Source organism: Macrotis lagotis, chromosome 1, assembly GCF_037893015.1.
Source record: "Macrotis lagotis isolate mMagLag1 chromosome 1, bilby.v1.9.chrom.fasta, whole genome shotgun sequence".
Lineage (NCBI taxonomy): Eukaryota > Metazoa > Chordata > Mammalia > Peramelemorphia > Peramelidae > Macrotis > Macrotis lagotis.
In genome coordinates, this window is record NC_133658.1 from 416,930,634 (window position 1) to 416,956,758 (window position 26,125).

The 26,125-nt window shown below is 35.1% G+C and overlaps 1 protein-coding gene and 1 pseudogene across 4 annotated transcripts in view; one reads left to right on the forward strand and one right to left on the reverse strand.

Annotated features, from left to right (window-relative positions):
* Positions 1-26,125, reverse strand: part of SYNE3 (spectrin repeat containing nuclear envelope family member 3) — a 205,250-nt gene that overhangs the window by 156,553 nt on the left and 22,572 nt on the right. The window lies entirely within an intron of this gene.
* LOC141506330 (activated RNA polymerase II transcriptional coactivator p15 pseudogene) lies at positions 23,932-24,642 on the forward strand (annotated as a pseudogene).

A 26,125-nucleotide genomic window follows, 5' to 3' on the forward strand; every position in this document is an offset into this window, starting at 1 on the left:
TCAGAAGAGAAGGGTGAAACATATCTAGAAATAACTGCCACTTAAAAACAAAAGGTGTTGACAAGATATTTTATTTATAAGTGAAATAAATTGGGGGTGGGTGGGTAACATTTGAGCTGACTTTTAAAAAAGTGAGTAAAATCTCAATAAGCAGAGAGGGAATAAAGGAGATTCCCAGAAAAGAGAAAACTCAGAAGAGAAGGGTGAAACATATCTAGAAATAATTGCCACTTAAAAACAAAAGGTGTCGATAAAAATATTTTATTTATAAGTGAAATAAATTGAGCGTGGGTGGGTAACATTTGAGCTGACTTTTAAAAAAGTGAGTAAAATCTCAATAAGCAGAGAGGGAATAAAGGAGATTCCCAGAAAATAGAATTGCCAAATTTCCTTCAAAAGAAAATGGGTGGGGGGCATGGAGGCTAGGTGGTGCAATGGATAGAGAGAGCACTGGCCCTGGAGTCAGGAGTACCTGAGTTCAAATTTGACCTCAGACACTTAATAATTACCTAGCTGTGTGGCCTTGGGCAAATCACTTAACTCCATTTGCCTTGCAAAATCCTTAAAAAGAAAGTGGGGGGGGTGTTATTCTAGAAAAGACAAAACTTAAAAATTCACTGAGTGGCTTAGATAAGTATTAGAAATCACATTCATCTAGTCAATTAGTTTCTCCATAAGGAATCACCAATATAACATACCAGAGATATGGTCATTCAGCCTCTGCCTAAAGACCTCCCAAGACAGCCCATATCACTTTGGGGCAGCTTTTAAGTTTTATTTGACATCAAGCCTCTTTGTATCTTACAGTCCCTGACCTGGGTTCAGGCTACTGTGACCAGAGGAACAAGACTATTCTTTGTAGTTTTATAGGATAGGTCTTAAAATTCTTGAGGCAACTAGGTGACACAATGGGCAGACCCTTGCAAGGGCCCAGAGTCAGGAAGACCTGAGATCCAATATGGCCTCTGATACTTTCTAACTGTGATCTTGAGTAAATCATTTAATCTCTATAAAACCTTAGTTCCCTCAACTGTAAAATAATAGTAACCTACTTCCCAAGGTTGTTGTGAGAATCAAATGAGATAATATGCGTAAAGTATTAATCCAGACCCTGGTATATACTGCCATAGTAGATCTTTAATAAATGTGTGTTCCTCTTCTACTTAAAGACAATATCATGTTCTCTCCTTGAGGTTTTGTTTTCCCCTCCATGCTAAATATCCCCCAGTTTCTTCAATCCTCATAGAAATTGGACCCTACCCTCTTTTGGTTACTCACTTCTCCATGCTCTCTGACTTATCCATGTACTTCCTAAACTGTGGTGTCCAGAATTAAACACAATATTACAAATATGGACTGACCAGGGCAAAGCACAGGGGGATTCTCACTCATTCCTCATTTCTTCCTGGCAGCTTTGCTTCTCTTGATGGAGTCCAAGATCCCATTAGTTTGTTTGGCTAATGTTGCAAACTCATAATGTGCTTGTAATCCACTAAAATCCCCAGATCGTTTCCAGAAGAGATTTCTCCCTCTCCCTCTCTTAGACTTGCGACATTGATTTTTTTTGGCAGGGGTAAAGATATTTGACAAATTGGAAGACATTTGTTTCTATTGAATGCATTTTACTAGATTTATCTAAATGCACTACACTCTTATGATCATTTTGGAACTTGGCTGTGATACACTGTCCGAGTTCTAACTTCCCAGCTTTGTGTCATCTATAAATTAGATGAGTGTTCCATCTATGTCTTTCTGTAAGTCAGTATTTTTTAAAAAATATTAAATAATGCAGAGCAAACCTAGCTCCAACCATCTTCCTAATTGCATCATAGAATCCTCTATTTCCTGTAATATTCTACATGAATCCTGGTGCCCTCCTTTATAACTACTTTGTATATAAAACCTTTCATTTACTCTGTATTCATTTATTCTATATATGTTTATGTGTACATCAATTCTTCATCACAAGAATATAAGCTTTCAGAGAGTAGAGACTATTTCATTTTTTGTATATTTATTCCTAAATCTTAGCAAAATGTCTGATATATAATAGGCACCTAACAAATCCTTGTTGATTGATTCCTAAGGTATTTCTCTGGAGGCTTTAGCCAAGTTGACATTGAAGCATTAACAACCACTTTATGAGTCATTCTAATAGTTCCTTCTTCATCTTTTTCACAATGTATTTTATTTCTTCAAAAGTTCATCTTTGTTAATACCGCTATTCCCTCAGTTATGCTAGATGTCTGTGAATCATAGAATGCCATTATCTCAAATATTGACAATTCAGGTAACCCAAGGGAACAGTAGAAAGATGCATAGTAGGAATTGTTGTTTCTATCATATTACCAAATTCTTTACAAGGAACAGCAAAAACAGAAAGAAAAAAATCATCAAAGATATAGGACAAAGAAAAAAAATTAAAAAAAAGATATAGGACAAAGAAAGTAGATATGTCCAGTCAAATAGCAAGCACAAGAGATAACCAATGGATGGCTCAAGTTCTACTTTTGATTATTAATATTTAAAGAATCAAAAGAAGGCCTCCAGCACATTGGAAAAAATAGCATATTGGACAAAGACTATTAGAAAGCATAGATAAATTATATTCTGCACCAAGGTCAAAAGCTCTGTGAAAAATAATTCATGAGTTTTGTTTGTTCAGGATTGAATGTTTTGTTGATGTTTATGAACAGTTAGGGAGAATAGTTCTAGGGAAAGGGTATTAGGCTTAACTCGAGAATATCAAGTGAAGAATGATTAATAATGGTGGAAATCCCTAAAGCCCTAACTGGAACAATATCTACTAATATTGATTCTGAGATGGTAATGCCATTTCAAACTAACACTTTTCTACATTTGAAAGTAAGTTGTATCCCAGAGTAAATCAAGCTAGGTGTGACAAATATATAATGAATTATTAAAGCTAGCTACTGTCATATGCTTGAATTCATCCTCCAGGGAAAGTGTTCTTAACCTGGGGGCCACTTAAAAATTTTGATGACTATTTCAATATTGGCTTCCTCTGAGATCCTATACTTTTTATTTTATTAATATTAAAACTTTATTCTAATAGTTCAATAGACTTTATCAGAGTGTGATAAGGTCCATGGCACAAGAAAGGTATCTAGGGATAGGGAATGAACCTATGATTTCATTGGTATAGGGATTTCCAAGATTTCTGCAGTGTTATAGACTTAGTTGCCTAGACCACTGAGAGGATATATGTGACTTGTCCAAGAATCACATAGCCAATGTGTATCAGAGGTGGGGCCTTGAACTCAGATTTCCCTGACTCTCCATATAGTCCATCCTTGCTGCTTCTTCTCATACTCTAGAAACAAAATGAGTAACTGCAGACCATAAATTGAATTAATATTAATTCTAAATGGATGAGGACATTTTTGGAATAGAGAAGCACAGGCTTTCCCATGACTCATTTTTGCCTAAACATCAGTATTTTTCAGATGTTTTTCTGAAAAGTTAGTCACTTTCTTACTGTGCTCATAAAGAATGGATCATATGTCAGTAACCCGAGGAGCATCTGGTTTCAATCGTATTCAAGGCCTATTTACGGCCTATTCACATTCAATTCTAGGGATTTCTTTTTTTCTCCCCTTCATATTCAACTCTGAAAAAAAATCTGTCATATAACATATAAGATTCATTACTATGTAATTTCTCTCATATAAGTATATATTTTTCAAATATATAATTTCTACGAACATTTCCTCTTTCCATCCTACATTACTATAGTCATAAATAGTTATAAAGTTTGTGTTGTCAATGAGTCATCTCAAGGCAAGAATTTTTTTAGTTTTTCAAGGCAATGGGGCTAAGTGATTTACTGACGTTCACACAGCTAGGTAATTATTAAGTTTCTGAGGCCAGTTTTAAACTCAGGTACTCCTGATTCCAGGGCCAGTGCTTTATCCACTATACCACCTAGCTGTCCCAAGAATTTTTTTTAATTAATCTATTTATTTAGCAAGCAAGCATTTATTTTCTCCCCATCCCCAAGTAAATGAGCAATAAAAAAGAAAGCAAAAAATGTTCATAATAAATATACATTAGTCCAACAAGTCCAAATTCCCTCATTAATGCCTTAGTCCAAATGTATATGTCACTCTGAATTTTGAATCCATTACCTCTATGATAGGAGGTGGGTAGCAAATTTCATCTTTGATCTTCTTGAATTGTGATTGGTAATTGCACTGATCACAGATCTTGAATTTTTCAAAGTTTTTTTTAGGTTTTTTTCAAGGCAATGGGGTTAAGTGGCTTGCCCAAGGCCACACAGATAGGTAATTATTAAGTATCTGAGGCCAGATTTTAACTCAGGTATTCCTGACTCCAGGGCCGGTGCTCTATCCACGACGCCACCTGGGCTCCCCAAAGTTATTTTTCTTTACAATGTTGTCATTGTATAAATTATTTTCCTAGTTTTTCTCACTTTAAGAAAAATATTCTGAAAGTCCAGAAGGTTATAGCTTAATTCATTGAATCATAGGGCTAAAAAAGACTTCAGAGACCATCTAATCCAACTTCTATCTGATTTGGGAATCTTTTTTACAAAATCATGGAGAAATGGCAATAAAGCCTCTATATGATCAGAGGGTCTTTGCCTCCCTGAAATCAGGTAGTTTGACTGGGTAATTCCATGTGGCTAGATATGTATCTTTTGAGTACTCTTCTTTGAGTACACTTTAGGTGTTCATCCTCTCTTCTTGACTCCCCTACTTTCCAAAGTGGGAAAAGAAAAACAGTAGCTAGTTGTCCCTTATTCCTTGAAATGTTGACCCAATTTTACTCATCTCACAGTCCCTCTTGCCCTGTACTTTCATTTCTATCACCTGAACTCCAGAAGTCATACTAATAGACTCTGGAGTGAGTGCATGGTAATAATATCAACTCATATTTCTATATCATTTTAAGGTTATAAGATCTTAGATTTAGGCCAAGATGAGGCCTTAATGGTGATCTAATAACTAATCCAACTCCCTCATTTTGTAAATGGGGAAATTGAATTTCAGGTTAAATAATGTTGCCCAAAGTTAAGCAGATATCAAGAGTTTGACTCCTGTCTTCTGATATCTAAAACCATTGTCTGTGTTTCCTAACCAAATGATAATTCTCTGACCCCCAAAACATCAAGAAGATGAAACAGTAAAGAGACCCAAACTCACTGCTTGCAAAATAGTTCTCCAATCTTCCTTGCCTGAACCAGAATTATAGACTCTCAAAGTTAGAAGGAATCTCAGCAACCATCTTGTCCAATGCATATCTGAATAAGAACTAATTCAGGCAGCTAGGTAGTGCAGTGGCTAGAGCACCAGACCTAGAATAAGGAAGACCTAAGTTCAAATTCAGCTGCAGAAACTTACTTAACTATATCTTGAATAAGTCACTTTACCTCAGTTTCCTCATCTGTAAAATAAGAATAATAACAGTATTTATATCACAGGGTTGTTGTGAGGATAAAAGTAATATTTGTAGGGCAGCTGGGTGGTACAGTAGATAGAGCACTGGCTCTGGAGACAGGAGGACCTGAGTTCAAATCCAGACTCAGACATTTAATAATTGCCTAGCTGTGTGACCTTGGGCAAGTCAATTGATCTCATTGCCTTAAATAAGTAAAATTTTAAAAAATAATATTTGTATACCATTGAAAACCTGACAGTGCTATAAATGCTGGCTAATATTGATTTTCTTTGCAATTCAAACCATTTGACCTTAATATTCAGAAACATGCAACTGGGAATAGTCTAAGATTTAGATTCTAGCAATTTATACTTCATGTTTTAATAAATTCAAATGCTAATGATTTATTATTATTATTCACTGTAAAATACTTTAAAAGCAGAAATACCTAGAGATATGAGACAAGTCTTCTGATATCTCAATCTACTTAATTAAGGAAATTCAAAAGTTTAAGTTCAACAAACATTTATCAAATTTATTATATCTCTATACTAGGGAGTAGATCTATAAAGATAAAAATTTTACCCTCAAGAAAAAATATTATAATACTCTATTGCAATGTTATAATGTAGAAATAGTATAATACATACATAATTAGATATGCTATATGAAAGAATATAAAAATTGCAAGCAAGATCTAGAAAAAGTATGAAAAAATTAAGAGAGACATGACTTTTTACTGTCAGGAGCAGGGTAGTTTGGAGAGGGTAAAATAAGGGAAATATTCATCAAGAAAAAGTTCCTTATTTAGATCTTGAAGGGATTTCAACAATTAATAAGGATCAAGGTAGAAGAGGATGTCTACTTCAAAATTAATTATGTAATATCATATACAAAAGCATAGATTTGGAAGAGGTCAGAATGAGAACAGGGGATTTAGAGTATTAGAATTTATAGAGGGGGTGGCTAGGTGGTACAGTGGATAGAGCACGGACCCTGGAGTCAGGAGTATCTGAGTTCAAATTCGGCCTCAGACACTTAATAATTACCTAGCTGTGTGGCCCTGGGCAAGCCATTTAACCCCATTTGCCTTGCAAAAACCTAAAAAAGAAAAAAAAGAGAAATTCTTTGGGGCAGCTAGGTGGCGTAGTGGATAAAGCACCGGCCTTGGAGTCAGGAGTGCCTGGGTTCAAATCCGGTCTCACACACTTAATAATTACCTAGCTGTGTGGCCTTGGGCAAGCCACTTAACCCCATTTGCCTTGCAAAAACCTAAAAAAAAAAAAAAAAGAATTTATAGAGTACTCAAAGTAAAACAAAATATCACCATCCTTCTAGTTCTTCATGCCCTCTAAATCCAATCAGTTGCCAGACTTTATTATGTCTATAATCACTCATCCATCCTGCGCTTTCTCTTCACTCCCATGGCTAACACTTTAGCTCACCTCTCCAGTACCCACTTCTTGCCTACAGTACCTACTTTTCAATAATCCGTCCTTCCTGGTTGCTGACAAAATGACAATACTAAAACTCAGGTTTAACTCTATTACTCACCACTCGATAAACTCTAGCAATGTTTTTTCTTCCCTAAGAATGAAACAGAAACTGCTCTATTAGGCATTTAAAGCCCTTCACAATCTGCCTCCAAACTATATTTCCCTGTTTATTATATATTATTTCTCTTCATTCATTCTACAATTCAGTCACACTGGATTTTTTTTGCTTTTCCTCCCCCCCCCCCAAAAAAAAACCCTTTTATTTTCTATTTTGGACCTTTGTGCGAACTCTCTATTTTGCCTGGAAAGGATCCCTTCTTACTTCCTCCTTTTGTAACTCCTAATTTCAAATTCCAGTTAAAGGGATTGTCCTTTTCTCTACACCTGGTAGTTACCATGGTTACCTTGTATTAATTTTGTTTATACTTCTATGGATATATGTTGTCTCCTCTAATAAACTATAAATTCTTTGACAGTTTTATTTTTGTTTTTGTATCTACAATGAATCCATAATGCCTGGCATAGTGCCTGGTATACAGCAGGTATTCAATAAATGCTTGTTGACTGATCCACAGAAGAGTTTGAGTAGAGGGGTGGTAATTATGAAAGTAATACATTAAGATAATTATACAACAAGACAACATTAAAGAATGAATCAGGTAAAAGAAGAGAATAGAGGGAGGAAAATCAATTAGTGGGCTACTGTAGTCCTTTAAGCAAGCACTAATAAGGGTCTAAATTAGGATTGATGGCAATCTAAAAAAGAGGGGATTGGATGTGAGAAATATTGGAAAGTAGACAACAGAGCTTGGCAACTGATTGTATCTTCCCTTTTTCTTCCCTAGTATTCAAAAGATATCTAAGAGCATCTAGGTCTGGGTACATGAGAGAAAGATGGAACTATAAACAGAAATAGAGAAATTGGGAGCAGGACAAGTTTAGATGATGATAGTGGTGCTGTGGTTGTGATTGTCATCAACAGTAGCAGCAGCAAGAAGTCTCACATGGGCAAAAAATCCTTTTGAGGAAGGTAGACCGTAACTGTGTTTGGAGGTAGGTAAAACACTTCCGTGGGAGAGCAGCCAAATATGTGGAAACCAGCCAACTAAATAAAGAACAAGCGTTCTGTTCTCAAAGCAGAGGTCTCACTCACTTCAAATATCTCATGATGGTTGCCTTGAAGGCTCCTCTGGTTTTGGGGATGTCCAAGAAGAGGCTGGACAACTATAGAAATAGAAGAACCATCAAGAAGATTTTTGCATCACATTGGAGAGTAAACTGGATTACCTCTAAAAGCCCTTCCAAATCAAAGATTCTTTGAGTCCAGGAATTGTGTAGCCCAGAGTCAGTTTATTAGAGGTTCAATGGTATGGTTAAGAATTACAGAAGGTAGGAATAGTGTACATTTTTTGTAGTCCTTGTTGCTCCCACTAATACTATGTTCATAGGTCACAGTTTCAAAGTCATGTACCAGAGAGGCCAACTTCATAGAACTGTGATGTCAATATATTTCCTCTTCTTGTGGATAAAAAATGCCTCCAATTGCATTTCATGTGCTAAAACATCACTAAAGTATCACAAAGAGCTTCCTCTGTGAGACAACCCCACGGTGGTAATTTCAACCTACAGAAGAGTGACCAGACAGACAGCTGGCCAGTTAAAACAACCACATTTGCCTAAGATACTTCATAAAACCTGCTTCAACATTCCAATTTCCAGTGTTTACTTGCCAAGTGCTTGATGGCCAGCTCATTTTTATACTGTGAAGCTGGAACTGATAACCAGTCTATTTTATACTGTGAGGCTGGAATAAGGATCCTTGAGTGAACAGCCAATGTTCTGATATGAAAGAATTAACAAATTTAAATCTGACAAAGATTCTGGCTGTAAATGAGACCAATATTCCTAAATACTAAAATAGTTCAGATAACCAGATATATTATAAGTATGAAGACTAGGAATTTTCTTAGTTTTCTAGCATGAACTATCTGCATAGATTTCCAGGTCATATAATTAATAAGATGAAATATTACTTACCCAGAACCCTTCAGCCCTCTAACCTGACTAAAAAGGTGTGTATGTGTGTGTGTGTGGCGGGGGAGGATTACATGCCAGGTATGGAGTGACCTTAGTTAAATTCATAGGGAGAGGAGAGAATAGAAAGAGAGAGAAAGGGAGGAAGAGAAAGTGAGAGAGGGATGAAAGGGATGAGGGATCATAACTAACATGCTTATAAATTAACATTTGGAAGACTAAACCTCAATGTACCCACAAAGTACTTCTACCCTACCAACTTTGAAAAGGATCACAAATTGAACTCATGGGCAAGTGCTTGAAGCACATCATGGAATTTTTTATTACTATAGACACATTTTGGGCACACCCTGCCCTCTACTCTGAATCAAATAGCAGACATTAATTCTTCCTGGTCAATAGGAGGTGTTAAAAACAAGTTGCTTACTAACTGGAGCTCATCTTGAATAGAGACCCCCCCCCAAAAAAAAACTGCACAAATTTGCTACAATACCCAAAACAAACTTCAAATAGCAATATATGTTGATTCAAACCAATCAGAAATGAAAAGGATAAAAAGAAAATGAAGAAAAGAAGTAAAGGGTTTATGGTATCATGGCATATAGCTATGACTAAAACCACTTGGGACCAGTCCTGTCACCCCAAAGTTTACTCCAGGCAAGAACTCAGACTGTAAAACCCTATGTCCTTTAGCACATAAGAAGAGCAGTTTTATAGCCCAGTTTCAGAGAAATAGCAACCTGCAAACAGGGAAGAATCAGAAAGGGAGTGAAAAGGAATATTTATAAAAGGCTGAAGCAACAAAGATTTCAAAAAAGGAAAAATACTCAATAAAAACCCAGACACAAACAAATAAATCAATCAAGAAAGGATCCTGAAACTAGAAAGATGAATACTGAAACCTCAGGAAGAGTACAAAGCTATCTAGTAAATGTTATATCTCTTTTTTTTATCCCAGTTGATAAAAGAATGTAAATCGATTTCTGCTGAATTACAGAAGCCTATATATTCCCAAGAGAGCTTGATACAATGAGAAAATCCAATAGCCAGAAAAAGAAATGAAACACATAAAATTAATAACCTCATACAGAATAGAAGAGTTCAATTAGTACACTAGAAAAAAATTAACCCGTGATAGAAAATTTTTCTACAGAAGTTAAAGAAAGACTAGCAGATTTGGAATTTAAAATATTGAAGCAGAAGAAGAAATAAAGAAAGCAAAAGGTAACAATGTTAAAAACATTAAAGTTCAAGGGGATTGAATTTTACTGCAGGCAATATTAAATGTATAAAACTTTGATGATATTTCATAGACAGAGTTGAAATGAACCTTTATGGGCCATTTAACATAATCCCCTACTTTTACAAATAAAAAACTGAGACTAAGCATAATTAAATGATTTATCCAAAGTCGCAGAGAAAGTAAATAGTAAAGCCAGGATTCCACATACAAGTCTTTTGACTTAAATTCAACATGCTCTCACTCTATAGTGGATATTTAGAAGAATTAATATCCAATTAATCCAAAATAAAAGGCATTGAGAGAAAAAACATTCCATTGAATCAAAAAATGTAGTTTCCTTCAAAGGTTTGTTTTCAGGTTCAGATTATGTAGGGGTGTATAGCTGGAAGAGACCTTATAGATCTAGTCCAACTATATTATTTCACAGATGAAATATTTCACAGAGGGTTAGTGACTTATGCAAGGTAACACAGATTAAAGGGTACATACAGTTTACTGATTTTTTTGAATATAGTTCCAAATTTCTTTCCAGAACAACCAGACATCTCATAGTTTCATTAACAGTAATACATGTTCTGCTTGTATTTTCCTAGCCCCTCCAATTTTTTTCTTTTTCTTCCTTTCTTCCTCCCTTTTTTTCTATCTTTGCCAGTCAGATAGGTATATAGTTGATGTTCGGAGCTGTTTTCATTTGCATTTCTGCTATTATTAATGATGTGGAGCATTTTTTCATATGGTCAGTATATGAATGAAACTTACATTTCATTCCTTCTATGGAGAACTACTTATTCAAATCCTTTTCTTTTTATGAGTCTTTTTTCTATTTTAATTGTATAAATTCCCTAAATTAGCTATAATTTCCACCCCAATGTTTCCTTTCTAACTGTAAATGAATTTTGTTGTGTGAATTTTTTTTAATTTTATGTAACTAAACATCCATCTTGACTTTTAAAAACCTTAAAAGTGCTACATAAATATCAACTATTGTTTTCATAATTATCTCTCCACTTCAACCCACCACTTAACTACCACATTTCTCCTTTGTGTAACTTTGTATAAATAATTAGCATCTCAAGTTGTCAAGTGTTGTCAGATCTGTAAAATAAACATCACCTTATCTGCCTAAAGCTAAGAGAATGGGCCAGATGATTTCTTAATGTACCTTCTAGCTTTAAGATTTATGTTTTATGTCTCCATCTTGCAACCTGTTCTCACAAGTCCTTTATATTTCAAAACTAGCCAGTCATCCCTGTGGTTTAATGATGTTTGAAAGATGTGCCTGTCATTTCATTTTAGGATTGTGAGAGTGTAACATATAATTATTCAAGTCTGGGCTCTTTTATTGTTCCTTCTATAGTGGCAAAATCTTTGATAAGTAGTAAGGTTTAGGAATGTCAAATGAGGTTTCCTGTCTGCAAGTCACTTAAGTGCATAAAATGATTAGGAACCACAGAAAGTCTGAGTCAGGAAATAAAACCTAAAACAGAGGGTTTCCCTGTTGAGTCATGGCATCAGGCTAATAGATTGAAGTCTTGTAGGTGGATTATGGGTCAGAATAGCCTTGCTGGAGCCAAGTAGTTCTGCCCCAGCTTTCATGTATGACTTTGGACAACTCATTTCTTTTCCTCAAAGCCTTTTAGTACTATTCTATAAAATGAAGAAGTTGAACTTTTAAGGTCCTTGCACATTCTGGAAAAGACCTCTGGCTAATGTTTCTTTAGTGAGAATCATCTGAATGGTTTTAAACCCCAAGATGAATTTATAACTTTAAATCATCAACTAAAACTGTCTCCTTAACAAGTTTCTCATAGTTAAAAAAATTAAATTATTACAGGAACAGCTCAATTAGTCATTCTTTCAGTAAGCATGTATTCAGCGACAATTATATAGTAGAACTGGGGATATAAATAAAAAGAGTGGGATATAAATAAAAAGAGGGGATATAAATAAAAAGAGGGGATATAAATAAAAAAGTGGGATGTAAATTAAAAAGAGGGGATATAAATAAAAAGGGGATATAAATAAAAAAGTGGGATGTAAATAAAAAAGAGGGGATATAAATAAAAAGAGTTATAGCTAAGTTATAACTAAGTGGCCTAGTGATAGAAATCTGGGAATGGAGTCAGGATCACCTGAGTTTGAAAACAATCTCAGTTGTATTACCCTGAGAAAGTCCATTAATCTGTCTGCCTCACTTTTTAAATTTATGAAATGGAGCACTACCTCCCAAGGTTGTTGTGAGGATTAAAGGAGATATTTGTAATTCACTTATCACAGTGTCTGGAACATAGTGGGTGTGTTGTTCTCTTATTCCTTCCCTTCTATGCAAGTATATAAAAAAATAAATATGAAGAGAGCAAATACATAATTAAAGACAAGGCAGTTTGCCAGAGAGGACACTTAAGATTGAGGAGATTAGGAAAGATTTCATATAAAAAGTGACGCTTAATTTGTATCTTGAAGGAAAAGAAGGATTCTATAAAAAAGGAAGCAAAGAAAATATATCACTGGTGTGGGGGAATAGCCACTACCAATGTGTAGAAGTGGGAGGTGAAATATAATGGGTGAAAAATAAGAGAAAGTTAAACTTGCTGGACCAAAGAGTGATTAAAAAGGAGTAATATGTAATGGTTTGGAAGAATAAATTAGGGTCAGATTGAGAAAAACTTTAAAAATTAAAGAGAGAAATTTAAATTTGATCCTAGAGGCAATAGGCAGTGAGTGAAGTTTACTGAGTAGAATAACATACACTTGCTTTAAGGGCAGATATAATCTGTACTCAAAGAAAATCACAGCAGCAATGTAAATGATGGCTTGGAGTTATGAGAGACTTGGGAAGACCAACAAGAAGAGATGTGATGGAGGCATAGACTAAAGTGGAGGCTGGATGAGTGAAAAGGAGATGTTGTGGAGGTAGAAATAGCAAGACTGGTTTTATATATAAGGGTTAAGAAAGGGAGGAGCTGAGGATAAAACTAAATATCTGAGCCTAGATTTTAACCACAGGTTTGGCATTCTATCCACTATGCCATCTAGCTACCTCAAATATAGGTAATCCTTAAATATAATAATTGATATATTGATATCCTATACTCATTTGTATCTTACAACAATCCTGTGAGGAAAGTAATGCCAGTTTTATTTTTCTTATTCTATAGATGAGTAAGCTGAGGCTCAGAGATGTTCAATGATTTGCCTCTGATTGTACAGCTACAAATGTCAAAAGCAAATTTTGAATCTGTATCCTCCTTGACTATACATACTTTTCCCAATAATTCGTTTTTGTTGTTATTGTTCAGTCATAACCAATTCTTCATGATCTCATTTAGGATTTTTCTTGGCAAACATTCCTCATTTTACAGATGGGGAAACTGAGGCAAACAGAGTTAAGTGACTTGCTCAAGGTCACATATCTAGGAAGCATCTGAGACTGGATTTCAATTCCAGTCTTCTGTCTCCAGGCCTGGGATGCTCCACTGTACCACCTAATTGTCCCATCCAATAACTCATACTGCTTTCAATATATGAGATGTTATATATGCACTATGTGTCTAAAATTAGATATATCTGGAAGGAAAGATAAATAAACACATAGCTAAAAAACACCAATTATAGGCTACACTCAGATTTTAGACATCCTAAATTTTGGGAGGAAAATGTGGTACTGATTTGAACCAATAGAGTAAATAATGAATCAACACACTACTGGATTCATTACAGATGATTTTCCTGAATTCCAAATTTACTAAAACGTTCCATTTTAGCATGACTATAGTTCACAGAAGAATTTCAAGAACTCTCAAACTAAAAGAGATTTTAGGGATTACAGATTTCTAGAACAGAATTCCATATACAGGAGTGGGACCAGCAAGGTGGCTCTGTGAATAAAATGCCAGATCTGGAGTCAAGAAGACTTATCTTCCTGAATTCAAATCTGGCTTCAGACACTTACTAGCTGTGCCACCCTGGGAAAGTCACTTGCCTCAGTTCCCTCAGTTTCCTGATCTGTATAATGAGCTGGAAAAGAAAATAGCAAGCAACTCCATAGTATCTTGCCAAGAAAACGCCAAAAAGAGGTCAAGAAGAGTTGGACATGACAGAAAAAATGTTTAAACAACAATATGCAAAATGCAAATGAAGAATAGAGCAAGGAAGCTTCCTTAGTCTCTTGCTCCACTGCCTTGTTAGGCAACATGTGGCAAAATGATATTAGAATGGTAATCAAAAATTAGGGTTGACAAACTACTCATTTTTTGGAAGATCTGCAGCTAATAATGGTTTTAACATGTTTAACTACTGTATTCAAATGCTTTTCATTTAAATTTTAAATTTTTAACCATAAAATTTAAATTTTAAGTACTGTATTTAAAAAATGAAAGCCACTCTTAGTTTGCAGACTATAAAAACACAGGCTTTAGGCAGAATTTGACCCACAGGTCCAACATTACCGCATTTTGATTTAAAGTTCTTAGTCTCACTTGAATTAGAAATCTATATCAGTAATCAATCAAATTTAGGGGGGAACATGTTATATCCTGCACTGAAATCTTTTTACCTCATTCTTCTCTAAGTTTAAGTATACTTCTTCTCACTCATCTGCCAGGCCCTTTACTCCTGGCCAGCCTAGGTAAAACTCTTCCATGACACTATTAGGGTAATGATCAAACTAAGAAAATCTTTGGTTTTTCAATTGGCACAAGTATCTTGAATTCACAGTAAAGGTATAGAAAGATAATCTTTGGAGGAGGAGGTGAAAGATGCATTAGGAAAATGGGTCCCTAAAGGGTGTCAACATTTAAATTACTATTGTTCTGAGACTGTTTGCCTAATCTCTGAAACCTTGCTTAATCTTGACTGTGGAATCTTGACTGGTTTTTTCTTGTTGTTTTTTCTTTTTTTTTCTTGCCTGTTTTTTGATAGTATTTTAGATTATAACTCCAAAATGGCTTGTGTTAGATTTTCAAAGGGAAGAAGAACTTTGTGGAAGGTGTGAATCTATAACCCAGAGTACAGTTTTGTTTGCTTTTTTCTTTTGACAGAGAACCTAGCTCTGTCTCTTGAGCTCTGTGTTAGAGAAAGTCACTAACCACTCTGATTCACAACTTCCTCATCAATAAAATGAAAGGACTGGATTTGATTACATCCAGGGTACATTGCAAATGTAATTTGTGATTCTAAGATAATCATCATCAAATATTTGAAGACTCATCACATAGATAGGTGATTAAGTTTGTTCCCCCTTGGCTTCCTCAAGAAAAACCTGGAACAATTGGGAAAAGTTGTGAGAAGATAGAACCAGACAAAGCTATAAAGAAGTACGACAGGATGCTAAGTAGTGATTCCCTATCACTGAAGGACTTCAAGTGAAGAAGGTTCATCACTTAACAGAGAAGTTGTAGAGGAATTTCTGATAAGGCATGGATTAGAATAAATGATGATAACATCTCTAGGCTTTAGTTCTTTCCTGTGAAATGAGGTATGATGATGATGATGATGATGATGATGATGATGATGATGATGATGATGATGATAGAGAGTTGCCTAGAGCAATGAGAGTTTGAGTGACTTGCTCAGGGTTTTATTTCAACTCTGAGCTAGGAGCAGGTAACCTTGGCTCCAAAGTCATTCTCTATTCCTGATACCACAATTCATTTATATTACATCTTAAGGTTTTTCAAAGTTATTTTCTCATGACCACCTAAGAGAAGGTAGACTAAGTAGTTGCCTTATGATCACACAGCTCATAAGTGATAAAGTTCAAAATGGATAATAATAATTTAGGGCATACTTCACAGCATTACTGTGAGAAAAGAACCAACAAATGAGTCCAATTAAGGTCCATTCAACTGAATAAAGTTTATTAATATGTCTGCTATATTAATGCCATCCATAAATGATGGGGATTCAAAGACATAAATGAGGGATACAAGGACATAAATCCTCTAAATTATAGGACTACAAAAATTGAAAGTCAAGTCAACATGCATTTATTCAACTCATAGAATGTACAAAGCACGGTGCAAAGTGCTGTGGGAAAATGAAGTGGTCTCTCTCTTCAATAGAATACAAGATACAATAAATAGATAATAATTTGAAAAGGAAAAAAATGAACTAAATTCTAAATTGAACCTCGAAGGAAACCAAGAATTTTAAAAGAAAAACTGAGGAAGGAGTACATTCTAGACATGGGAACTGAGCAAAAGCTGACCAGAGAAATGGAGTCATATTGGAAACCTACTAGGGTAGGGTCACTTGATTAGAATGTAAAGTTTATGGTAGAAGTAATAAGAAAAATATGATATAACTTTGTAAAAGTACATGGGTGGGGGGGAAGCTAGGCTGTACATTGGATAGAGCCCAGTGTCCTGGAGTCAGGAAGACCTGACAGACATTTAATAATTAGCTAGCTGTGTGACCTTGGGCAAATCACTTAACCACATTGCCTTGAAAAAACAAACAAAAAAAGTACATTGGAAACAAATTGTGGAAGGCTTTATCTACCAGGATGAAACATGTATACCCCCACCCCCCATCCCTCAAGGACAATAGGGAGCCTGGAGAATGATGAAATCAGTTATTTTTTACTAAATGTATTCTAGAATTCTTTTTCCACTTTGACGCTCCTGTGATCTAAAGTCCCATTTGAGCCACTAGAAGTCACATTTCATAACATGAATTTTGGACAAAATGTTCTAAGTAAGCTCTCCACAGTTTTTAATTTCCTAGCTAATAAAAATCTCTTGCAGCAGCTTTCAGATTAGATTTATAAAAAAAGCATTGGAACCTGCTAGTACTTTGAAACAAATAAATGATCAATAAATCCCAAGGCAAAGTGATTCTTTTCCCTTGTCTAGTTCTTTGCTCATAATGCTCAGGACACTAACCAATGATGTGAAACATTAATGTTTCTCTGAGCCAGTCACTAATTCAATCAAAGTTCATATTACAAAGGAAACTCCCTATCACTGAATGTTCCTTGGTTTACATGCTCTACCTGCATGGGGTTCTATGTTAGCTTCAGTCTAGTAACCTGGCCCTGTTCCAGTTCTCTGTTTCTGGAGGAAGTTTCTTTCAGTTCTCAGTAATTTGCCAAACACTTTTAGCAACTGTAGCAATAGGTCATTCAAAGAAACAGTTCTATCAGAAGTGGGCAATGTACCAGAAGACTACAAAAAGAAATATCCTACCCTACCTCCTCCCAATAGGACAAATCTTCCTCTCTAACACGATGGAGAAGTTGCTGCCTAAGCTCTGATATCCTTGTATTCTATGATTCTGAAATGCATTTTAGCTTTAACATTTCATGTTCTATGATTCTGTGGTGCCTTTGAGTGAAACTATATAAATATGTATCAAAAATTTCCTCTTTGAAACTCTCAAAGAGATATTATCATCCCAAAAGTGGGACATGATTGGGGAGATGGAGAGGAGACATATAAACAATTAACTTACACTGTGATAGGAAAAAGAATGAACTAAATATAAAAGAGAGTAAGTACCAAGCAAAATGCTGGGAAGAAATTTGATTGAAGACAGATCACTTTTACCTGAGAGGTTAGGGAAAGCTTCAACTCTGGCTCCTCCCATGATTCCAAGATTTTTTTCACAGTTCTAGCTGGAAAACTGTGGAGTCTAATATTATGGGGGGAAAGTAGTTCTAAAAACTTTCTTTTAGCTCTAAGGACTCTTATACATCTTATTTTTTATGGATCAAAATATCAATAATAGATTTAGGTTGTTTTTGTTTTTGATCTAAGGTTTCATCAGCATAGGGAGCTTATTAAAAACCTTCCTCTACCAAGGCAAAAAAGTTACCTGGGGCACTAAGAGGGGTAAGTGACTTGCTCAGGGATGCACCAGGCAATAAGGATCAGAGGAAATTTCTGAAGCCATCTCTCTATCCTATCCAGTGACTCTTAATGCAATCTGGGGATGAATGAATAGAAGTCTAGGATTCAGGTGAGGGAGATATTAGTCAGGATGTATTATTTCTACCTGAAGTATTGTCTAGTGTGGGGTACTTCAGGAGTTATGCTGAAAAAAAGAAGGGTAACTAGGATAGTGAATTGATGGGAGAAGCTGAAAATATTTAAAATAAAGAAAGACCTACAGAGGATATATATGGTTAAAATCTTTAAGTATATTAAAAAATTATAACCAAGAAGTGAGATTAGATTTGTTCTCATTGGATTTTGAGGGCAGAACTAGGGGAACAAGCAGAAATTAAAGCATGACAGATTTCAGTTCAAGCAAAGGAAGAGCATACTAACAATTAAAACATTATTTTTTTTAGGTTTTTTTTGTTGCAAGGCAAATGGGGTTAAGTGGCTTGCCCAAAGCCACATAGCTAGGTAATTATTAAGTGCCTGAGGCCGGTTTTGAACTCAGGGACTCCTGGTTCCAGGGCTGGTGCTCTATCCACTGTGCCACCTAGTACCACTTAAAATTATTTTTAAATGTGATAGATTACCTCAGGAAGTTGTAAATTCCCTTGCCATCAAAATTCAAGCAGGACATAGAAATCTTGTAAACTATTTATAATTTGGTTGGGGGGTACAATAAGTTTGGTTAGTGGGTAGAATAAATGACTTTAGAGATCTCTTTCATGTGAGACATTTTCTTGACCATGTTGAAAATTTTTATGTATACCTTGATTTACATGTTAAATTTATTCCTAAACAAATCACATATTCAAAACAAATCACACAATAGATATATTCCTAAACAAAACACATCAAAAATGGGTATTTATATCATAATTTGAATATTTACATTATATATTTTAACTGTGGTTATTTGCTTTATAACTGAATTAATTCTACTATGAATTTTCATCAAGCAAAAATCATGCCAAGTGTTTGTGTACATTAGACTTTATTTAAAGAGAGGCAAATGTATTCACAAAGCTCTCTGTTGACCCATTGTGTTTTGTGCTATTAATAATAATAATAATAATAATAATAATAATAATAATAATGATAATTTTTCTATGGCATTTTAAGATTTAAAAAGCACTATATAAATATCTCATTTTATTCTCATGACAACCCTGAGAGGTAAAGGAGATTATTATCCCCATTCTATAGATGAAGAAGCTAAGGCTAAGAATAAGTGATTTGAACACAGTCACATAACTTATGGCTGAGGCAGAATTTGAAATTAGGTCTTACTGACCTAACCTAGTTCACCACTTTACCCACTGTGCCATTTGGATAGCAACCTCTAAGGAACTATCTTCATGTAAGGCAGTAGAAACATAGGACCTGAATAATCAAGCAATATCCTCAAGGCCTTGAGTTCTAGGCAAGAAATCAGAGTAGTGATTAAAGATTCTTCTAAATGAGTCTTGTTCAGGAAGGGAAAGGAGCAAGTTTGTTCCAGTTTTCTAATTCTACTTTTAGTCAAGGCACAGAGAATAGAGATCCCAAAGTCTATTATGATGGAGGACATAGAGAGAATCTGACTTCCATTCCCAAAGAGTAGCTTTAGAAAGACTAAGGTGGTAGCTTTTCTTCCTCAATTTAATGTTAAAACTAAAGAGAGGAATATGATAGCAGCTTACATTTGAAAAAACCGTGGACTTTGAGTAAGAAGGCCTGGATTATGCCCCTCTAATTACAGACCCTGGGCAAATCACTTTATTCTCTCAGTCCCACTTTCCTCTTGTGTAAAATAAGGGAAGCGTACTAGATGGCATTTAAGATACTACCAGCTCTTATATTTTCTCTCCCACTTACCATTAATTTGGAATTGATATTTAAGGTTCTCTTATCCCTATGAAAATCTCACTAAATGTAAATGAAAACTTAAAATTTTCAGATCATAGTTAAGAGCATCTATAAGAATCACCCTTGACTTCAAAAAGTCAAGGGTGCACCAAAATAACTTGCATAGTTGGTTGGCAGAGGTGATTACCCATTTTGTATATGACTGAATGCTAAATGGAAGGAATATAATCTAGCTCTAAAAGTCTGGATTTAAATCCCACTTCTGATTCTTCCTACCTATGGGACCTTGGATCATTTATGGTCCCTAGGACTGTTTACTCATCCATAAAAATGAAGGATTTAGACCATTTGGTCTTTGATAACTCTTATGGTTCTTACTCTGAATGCCTATTTGAATACCCTCTACAATATTCCAGAAAATCAGTTATCTAGACTGAGCATAAAATGAACAACAGAAATTCCCCACACTCTAAAGCTCTAGCAGCAAATTGTTTGGGTAAACAATTTCATTGGGTCGCACTTGTGGCTATCCTTCATTTTGGATCTTTCCTAATTCCACTACCTTCTTAAGATGAGAAAGAAAATTATTTAGTTGTCTTGAAAAAACTGGCCCAACTTTGCTTTTCTTCATTATTATACTCTTCTTCTGATGGTTAATTTTGCTCCAAACTCTCTTCTACTTGCACATTTAGGTTCCTCAAGTCCTCCTTATGAACTCAAAATGAGAGCTGGCAGTAATAATGCACTTTTCTATACTTTGTCAAGAGTACAGGATTCAAAGCTGGGAAGGTCCTGAGAGGCTACAGAATCATCTAATCTAATCCCTTAGTTTACAAATGAGAGAAATGAGACCTATAGAAGTTATGGGATTTTCCCCCTCACACAGGTAGAAGAACTGGAACCCACATAGTTGCTTTCTATAAATTTTCCTTCCAGGTATAGGTCATAGAAGTTATTTAAAACTTGAATGTCAGTGAACTGGAACAAATGTCTTTAATATTAATATCTGTCTTGGCATACAGATCATTAGATTAAATTGTTTTCTTATTGGTCACCTCGCTTGATATATACCTCAGTTTTTGCCATTCAAATCTCTCATTTTAAAAAATGTCTTTAAATAACTACATCTATACCTTGTATATATCTTCCTTGTAGATGTAAAGATGTGAAGGACTCTTCAGGTCTTTGATGGCTGGCAGCAAATCACTCAGGGAATAGAAGTAATGATATTTAAAATGTCAGGGGATTTTAAATTCAGGAACACCAATCCCTCTAATGTTTAAGTTTTCCAGAAGCAAATATGGTGCTTCCACTGTTGGCTAATTTTCCCAAGGGCTCAGATTGCTTGCCACATCTCAAAGAAGAGTTTCCTGGCTGAATAATAATTTGTCATTCTATAGCATGGTTTCTTATTATGTGATCTGTGAAACCTGATTTTTAAATATTTTAATAACTATTTCAATGTAATTGGTTTCCTTTAAAATTCTATGTATTTTACTTTAGTCTTTCAAAACATTATTCTGAGAAAGGATCTATAGTACTGACTCCCTAAGAGGTTCACAAGAAAGGTTAAGAATCCCAGATACCAAATGGAAATGTTCAAATATAAATACATATGGACTAAATTTTATTGCTGAATAAATACAAACATGAACAAAGACTTCTGTACAAGGTAGTTTAGAAGATATGGTTTTATGCAAGATAGTGCTTGAGTGATATGTGAGAGGCAGAGAGAAAAACAGTTTGACTGGATGACAGAATGTGGGAGCAGTGGTTCTCTCTAATGGGAAGAGTAAAAATGGATTGTGGCCAGGTTGTGAAAAGCTCCAAAACCTTAGAACCAAAGAAGTTCATGTTTTATCTTAAAGGCACTAGAGTCACTGGAATAGATTGAGCAGAGGAGTCAAATAGACATTCACTTAAGGAAAAGTATTTTGGCAAAAGTGCATAGGAAAAATGAGTAATGAGAGACTGGAAGCAGATGACCAATTAATAGGCTGTTGCAGCAATAATCTAGGCAAGAGGTGATGAGGTCTTGAATTATGAAAGTAGGTGTGTGAGTAAAAACAAGGGATCAGATGGTACTTGCAATTCCAGTGATCAAATACAACTGACTCAGTTTCCTCATGGAAAAATAAAAGTTAGATGGATTGCTCCAAATATAAATCTTTTGATTAAGGCAGGAATGGGGAGGAGATGGGAGTAAGTGAACTCTGGAAGGGAGAAGGGCCTAAAGCAACCATCCTATCAGGGGATGTTAAATCTAGGATGTTAAAAAGCAATATCCTGCCTTTAAAAAATGTTTATCTCTAAAATAAACCCTCGTAAATCCTCAGCTTTTCTATATATGACTAGCAAGATACAGAAGGAAGAGCTAGAAAGAAAAATCCCATTCAAAGTAACGTCAGATAATATAAAATACCTGGGAGTCTATTTGCCAAGGCAGACTCAGAAACTTTTTGAAAACAATTATAAAACACTTCTCACACAAATTAAATCAGATTTAAATAACTGGGCAAACATTAACTGCTCATGGATAGGTAGAGCTAATATATAATAATGACAATTCTACCAAAACTAAACTAACTGTTTAGTGCCCTACCAATCAAAATTTTGAAAAATTTCTTTAGTGAGTTAGAAAAAGTTGTAAGTAAATTCATATGGAGAAGTAAAAAGTCAAGAATTTCCAGGGATTTAATGGAAAAAAAATGCAAAAGAAAGGGGCTTAACCCTACACGATCTAAAATTATATTATAAAGCATCGGTAATCAGAACTGTCTGGTATTGGCTAAGAAATAGAGTCATGGACCAGTGGAATAGACTAGGTGCAATAGCAGGAAACGATTATAGTAATCTGCTGTTTGATAAACCCAAAGAGTCTAGCTATTGGGATAAAAGTCTCTCTTTGATAAAAACGGCTGGGAAAATTGGAAGTTAGTGTGGAAGAAACTTAAATTAGGCCAACACCTCACACCCTATTCCAAGATAAGATCCAAATGCATACAGGATTTAGACATAAAAAGCAATACAATAAGCAAATTAGAAGATCAAGGACTAGTTTACCTGTCAGATCTATGGAAAGGGGAGCAGTTTGTGACTAAGGAAGAGATGGAGAGCATCACTAAAAACAAACTAGATGATTTCGATTACATTAAATTAAAAAGCTTTTGCACAGATAAAACCACTGCAACCAAGATCAAAAGAAATGTAGTAAACTGGGAAACAATCTTTGCAACTACTGTTTCTGACAAAGGACTCATTTCTAAAATATACAGAGAACTGAGTCAAATTTTTAAAAAACAACCCATTCCCCAATTGACAAATGGTCAAAGGATATGCAAAGGCAATTTACAGATGAGGAAATTAAAGCAATCCATAGTCATATGAAAAATTGCTCTAAATCAGTACTTATTAGAGAAATGCAAATTAAAGCATCTCTGAGGTAACACTCCACAACTCTCAGACTGACCAATATGACCAGAAAGGATAATGATCGTTGTTGGAAGGGTTGTGGGAAATCTGGGACACTATTACACTGTTGGTGGAATTGTGAACTCATCCAACCTTTCTGGAGAGAAATTTGGAACTATGCCCAAAGGGCAACAAAAATGTGCATGCCCTTGATCCATCAATACCACTACTGGGTCTATACCCTGAAGAGATGATGAAAAAGGTTAAAAACATTACTTGTACAAAAATATTCATAGAAGCCCCGTTTGTGGTGGCAAAGAGTTGGATCAAATAAATGTCCTTCAATTAGGGAATGGCTTAGCAAACTGTGGTATATATGTATGTCATGGAACACTATTGCTCTATTATAAACCAGGAGGGACGGGAATTCAGGGAAGTCTGGAGGGATTTGCATGAACTGATGCTGAGTAAGATGAGCAGAACCAGAAAAACACTGTACAACCTCACAGCAACATGGGGGTGATAATCAACCTTGATGGACTCATTCCATCAGTGCAGGGACAATTTTGGGCTGTCTGTAATGGAGAATACCATCTATATCCAGATAAAAAAAACCGTGGAGTCTGAAGAAAGTTCAAGGACTATTCTCTTTAATTTAGAAAAAAAAAAACCCGCAGCTGGCGGTAGAGCACGAGGCTGCCGGAGCGGAGCAATGCCCAAATTAAAGGAACTTGTTTCTTCAAGCTCATCTGGGAGTGATTCTGACAGCGAAATTGACAAAAAAAGGCAAAGAGAAAAAAGCAAGCTCTTCCAGAAAAACCCATAAAGAAGCAAAAGACAGGAGAAAGTTCTAAAGCACCAGCTTCATCCAAACAAAGCAGCAGCAGCCGAGATGATCATATGTTCCAGATTGGAAAAATGAGATATGTCAATGTTCGGGACTTTAAAGGAAAAGTCCTAATTGATATTAGAGAATACTGGATGGATGGATCAGGAAGGTGAAATGAAACCTGGTAGAAAAGGTATTTCTTTAAATGCAGAGCAGTGGAGCCAGCTGAAGGAACAGATTTCTGATATTTGATGATGCAGTAAGAAAACTGTAAAATCAGAGCCATATGAAAACCTGTACTGTTTTAGTTGTTTTAATCAGTCTTTTTACATTGGCTTTTGTTTTCTAAACTATTTGTTTTCCAAGCTATTGTATATTTGGATTGCAAAACAATTTGTAAGATGAATCCTTTTTTTTAAATGTGCATTAAAAGTGTATTCTGAGTGAAGCTAATTGTCTATACTTTATTAAAAAGGAATGCTTTGCATCAACCACCTGGTGTGAAATAAAATCAAGTAATAAAAAAAGAAAAAACCCTGCTATCTTACTGTTTGATCTTGTTATCTTTTATACTTTATGCTTCTTCTTTAAGGATATGATTTTTCTCTCTCATCACACTCAATTTGGATCAATGTACAACATGGAAACAATGTAAAGACTGACAAATTGCTTTCTGGGGGGGAGGGAAGTAAGATTGGGGAAAAATTGTAAAACTCAAAATAAACATTTTTTTAATTAAAGATTTTATTTATCTCCCTCTCAGTCAACAATATTCTCTATCAACCCCCTTCTCCAATGATCCTGCTCCATAAGATGTTTCCCATGAATTCTAAATGCTGCAGTCCAAGGGTTTACCACATTAGACAGTAAGGCCAGCACCACCCATTTCATAACACATGCCTTCAAACTCTCAGAATAGGCACCACTTATACTAGCCAAGTCAGCATTTCCACTGACATTGATGCCAGTACCATCCAATACAGTCCTGTAATAAAAGAGTAATAGCCCCACATAGTATTTACTTATCTTCAGTCCTTTAGGGACCTTTGACTTTATAAAAATGCATATATATTATTAACATCCTCAAATTAAGATCATGAGATTCAAGATTAGGACTCTTAGAGACCATAGAGGTCATCTATTTCAACCTTTTCATTTTATTATTGAAGAAACCAATGATGAGCAGGATGGTTTCAAAAAAAAACCTGGAAAGACTTGAATGAGCCAATGCAAAGTGAAGGAAGCAGAATCAGCAGAACATTGTACAATGATAAAATAATCAACTAAAAAAGTATTTAGTATTCTGATCAATACTGATCCTAGATAATCTGAAAGGACCCATGATGAAAAATACTCTACATCTCTAGAGAGAAAACTGATTAAGTCTGAACTGCAGATTAAAGCATGCTTAAATTTTTTTTCTTTATTTTTCTTGTTCTATGTGTTTTGTTTTGCAACATGATTAATGTGGAAATATGTTTACATGTATAATTGATATAATATTGCTTGCCTTTTCAATGAATAAGGAAGGGGGAGGAGGGAGAAAGAGAATTTGGAACTCAAAGTTTTAAAAAACAAATGTTAAACAAAATTTAAGTAATTAAAAATATTTAATGAAATAAAAGAAATTAAATCAACAAGTGTTTCAGATTCTACTTTATGCCAGGCATTGGGAATGCAAAGACCAAAGTAAGAACTTCCTTCCTTTAGAAGTCATACATAATAACTATTATTTGTCCTTCATTCTGGAAGAATGCGATGCCAATGATATGCAATTAAACTGGATTTAAGTGAGGGAGGTCTGCACAAAAATCAGCAGTCTTACTTTCTCCCCTGAAGCCATCCAGGTCCAATGGTCATTCCTAATTCTTATGTAATAATTAAAATTTAGATGGAACTTTACAAAGACACCTCATTAAGGCTTTACAACAATATCTGTGAGAGTTTTAAATCCATTTTATTG